The 4,519-nt window shown below is 41.0% G+C and overlaps 1 pseudogene; it reads right to left on the minus strand.

Moving 5' to 3' along the window:
• Window positions 1-3,252: 3,252 nt before the first annotated feature.
• On the minus strand, window positions 3,253-4,228 carry LOC132319442 (olfactory receptor 10A4-like; annotated as a pseudogene).
• Between the last annotated feature and the right edge of the window lie 291 nt (window positions 4,229-4,519).

A 4,519-nucleotide genomic window follows, 5' to 3' on the forward strand; every position in this document is an offset into this window, starting at 1 on the left:
TTAGATGTAGAGTTAGGCAGATGAGTGTCACACTCAGTTTCATATGGAGTCACAGCACAGTTAATAGGATAAATAGTTTTCACACAACCATAAGTCTGTCAGAATCCAAGGTCAAAAACATTACAAAATGTTTCCATGATATTTTACCATTTCTTTCTGTGTGCCGCCCCGCTTCCCTTTCCTGGAATTGTGTGACATGTCCTTTTTAAAGATGTAAAAACAGAGCAAAAGAGAACAGAGAATAAACATTTTTAAAAAAACCCCAACCCTATGTCATGGTGTCCCTGTCAGATGAGCCCTATAATGCTTGTCTATTGCGTTTTGGAAAAGAATAGCACATAACAAGACACAGTATATGTCAGATAAATAAAATAGATTAACACATTTTTACAATCCATATCAGAGAAGGAGAGCACAAGAATTATATTACTTATTCAGTAGAGAGTATTTCTTTCTCTGCATGTAGTATGTAGCCCAATTTTTCAACATACTTCGTATTTTGGAAAACCATTTCCTTAGTGTCTTCTGAAGAAAACCTACTGAAAATAATGGTACCCTACATAAGTTCTGTTCGTGATATATCACGAACTAGTTCTCTGCAGTCTTTGCAGATTACTGTTGGAGTCCATGCGTCAGTCTATAATTCTCTAGCATAAAGTGGGCACACATACTGCATAACACTTACCTCCAATATCTGGGGAAAAAAAGGGAGGTATGTTCTGTCTGTAACAGGAGTTCAGATTTTTAGTTCATGTAGAGTCACATTTCAGTGCCTGGATATAGGCATCTTAATCTCAAACTGAATTCCAGACAGATGTGATACTCCTGCAATTCAGACACAAATAAACAAGCAATAGCTGGGGTTTTATTTGTTTCTGTCTGAATTGCCCCACATAATCATACCTGTGCACCGCAGCCTGCCAGAACGCCAAAATTATAGTATGATGCTTCTAAGGGTAGGTGGAAGGTAAGACCATCTGCTTCATTAGGGTTATCTGATCAAGGACCTTTTCAATGCAAAAGGCAGTAATAAGTAGAGGGAAAAGTGAATAAACAAGAACACAGAGACACAAACCTGGTAGACAAGAGATAATGGAGACAATGGCAAAGACCAACTACTAATTAACGGGCCATTAAGAAACTCTAGGCACAGCTTTGGAGAGGCCCCCCCTAGACTTTTAGTGCATCAAGCTGGACCAGCTAGCGAGCAAGGGACTGTGGGGTGGGATCAGATGCCAGGATCCAGACAGGGGTACCAGGCAGACAGAGGTGCTGTGCTGATGCTTGGGGGATCCGCAAATGTGTGTGTGCTTGTGAACCCAAGAATGTCATGTGTGTGCCCGCACTAGTGACGTCCTGTCTCTGCCAGCCCCAGAGGAGGAGGAGACACGGCTGCTTGGGCTTGCGTGTGATGGCGGTCTGTGGGACTGGCTGTGTCAGTGTCCCCTGTGTGTGTCTGTCTGGGCATGTCCGTGTGTGCTCACCTTTGCTACTGGTTGAATCTGTAGACAGGAAAGTGACAGCTGCGTCCCTCAGACTGGTCAGAGATCCTGGGTTCCCAGGAACTGGGCTGGGTGCTGGAGTTGGCAGCCACTCCTAATATCCCTTTACAACCTCTGCACTCATCTTGACTGAAGACCATTGTACATCAAGGACTTAGCGCAGGCTGTAGCGCTGTGTTATGCTGCACTTCCAGTGTGGTCTTCAGGTCTGTGTTGTGCTGCACAAATCCCCTGGCTGCAGGATAAACTCAGAAGCTTATTGTAGCAGAGGAGCCTGCGGGCAGCTCCCACTTGGTACCAGCAATTACACCACCTGCATGGCCTTGCCTTTATCTAACAGTGCAGCAAGAAGTTCTTAGGTGAACATCCTTTCTGTTTGACAGTAGAAATGATGGTTATAATTGTTTTCTTTTTAAAAAATCCTATACTAACTGAAATGACCAAAATGGAGTAACCCTTCCATTGACAGAATGTACATGGTATGCTGTGTGTTAATCAGAGGCCCATGTGATGCTTCACAGCTTGGGGTTCCCAGTATCTGAAGTGATGCAGCTTTATCTATATTATGCTCTCCTCTACCGTGTTAGCTCTAATAAATAGCTTTTTAAAAGATACTTGACACAGTGTGTGTCTGTCTTATTGGGATCATAATGATCTAGCAACTCCTGATGCAAAACACCCTCCTATGCTTTTCCCATCTTAACGATTAATGTCACATTCACTGTCTTAACTTGGCAAAGAAAATGAGAAGAGTGAAGAGGTAAACTAGGATCCCATGAATCCTCCAGATGGGTACATACCACAACCAGAGGAAAAAAGGAAAAACAAATGAGGTTTTAACCTTCCGTTTTAAAATAATGGGTCTCAAACCAACTTCCCTATGACCACCTGTTTCCTTAACACTCAAGTAGTTTCTTTCATCCCACAATCAACCTTTTATTTGCACAAAAAGGGACATTGTTTTCATCTGCTCTCAATTCAGAAGCCTAAGATATAGATATGCTTACATAAACTTATCATTTTGACTTCACACACAAACAATATACAGCAGTGGAGATGTCTAAGTGATAGTTTGACTACAGCAGAAATCTAGTTTAGGACACATAAACTGTGTTTTTACTTTATCTGTTTCACTCCATTTAATACCAGTGGAGAACAGGGTTATCAGCCCAGCCATAGTTCTTTACATTCAAGATACTTGAAGTAAAGTGAATCACTACCCCTTCAGGCCTTCAAATAAACTTTCTTCACAGAATAGAGCTGAAGACCTCATCTGGGAAACATCTTAATCAGAACTCACCAGAGAGTAATGTCTTAGATATTTGTGGAGTGCTTCTCATTAGGTCTATTGTCCTCTTCTCTGATAATTTCTTTCCCTCATCACTGTGTAATTATTTTTAGATAAGCACCACAGAAATGTTTTCACAATATTCAGAGAATATTGTGAGTTTCATCTTACCACAGGTAAAGATTTCTGCAAAGTACAAAACTATTTCTGTATGGATGGACAGGACATAAATGATACAGTAGCATGCAATTCACTTGATCTGTATGCCCAACCTACCTTAAAATGACATGAAAAATAATCTGAAAAATACCTCTTAAAAAAACCCCAAATACCAAAATAAAAATGGAATTATCTGGAGGATTGACAAGATAGATATGAATTTTTGGTAAGTGATGGCAAATCATTGTCCTTGCAGTAATGCACACAATATCAAAGCTACTGCTAGATTTAATTTAATATAATTCATAAACATGTCACACTTACATTTTTGGCTATCAGTCTTTTCAAGGCTTGTTTCACTTCTTTGTTCCTCAAGCTGTAAATCAAAGGGTTCATCATTGGAGACATCAGTGTGTAAGAGAGAGGAGAGCAGTTTGGTACTGCTGCTTGAATAAAAAGCTTTGGGTGTCAAGTAGGTCACAATGCCAGATCCATAAAACAGAGTGAACACGACCAGATGAGATGAGCAGGTAGAGAACTTTTTTCTCTTCCCCCCAGCTGATGGCATCTTGAAGATGGCGTGTAAAATCTGGACATATGACACAACTATGAGTAAGAAGGGTACCATGATGAAGAGGACAGCTATTATGTAGGTGGTGATTCCATTCTTGTAAGTATCCACACAAGCCAGCTTCAGCAGAGGTGACAGGTCACAGAAAAAGTGATTGATCCTGTTGGGCCCACAACAGGGAAGGGTAAAGATGAAAGTTGTCCTCCCTAAGGCCACCAAGACCCCAATAAGCCAAGATACAGCTGATAGCAGGAAGCACGTATTCCAGCTCATGATGGTAGTGTAGTGCAGGGGATGGCATACGGCCACATAGCGATCATAGGCCATGGCAGCCAGCACACAACATTCTGTGATCCCTAAGAGGGAGAAGGCATACATCTGTATGGCACAGCCCAGAAAGGATATGCCCTTCCTTTTTGTGAGGAAGTTCACCAGCATCTGGGGGATTGTGGATGTAGTGTAGCCAATCTCCAAGAAGAAGTTCTTGAGGAAAAAATACTTGGGGGAGTGAAGGGCAGCATCTACGATCGTGATCATAATGATGAGGCTGTTTCCCACCAAAGTACTGAGGTTCACAAGCAATACCAGACAAAAGAGAGAGCCTTGGATCTCTGGAATGCTGGAGAAAGGTAAAAATTGGAAATGGGTCACCACTGTGTGATTCCAGCTGGTCGTGTCCCTCAGGTTTTTTTTAAGTGCAGAAATCATTACATATCCATTTTGTAGTTAATCTAGAGAAATACAAAATAGTATATGAAGTATTTATATATATTGCTTTGTAATAGGACAAGATCCCAGAAGAGGAAGTGATATTTTACTTACGTGTTTTAGTATTTTTAGTGATAAAGATTGTTTAGAGGAGGAGGGAAGGTGGTTCCCTTCACATAGCTTTTGATAAGTAAGAACAACTTTTCCAAATGAGTGTACTTTGCGTCTAGTCAAAGGAAAGGAAGATATGTCTTCTTTATGATGGTAGAATATTTTACTCTTCCTGCCTTT

This window comes from Gavia stellata, chromosome 28, assembly GCF_030936135.1.
Source record: "Gavia stellata isolate bGavSte3 chromosome 28, bGavSte3.hap2, whole genome shotgun sequence".
NCBI lineage: Eukaryota > Metazoa > Chordata > Aves > Gaviiformes > Gaviidae > Gavia > Gavia stellata.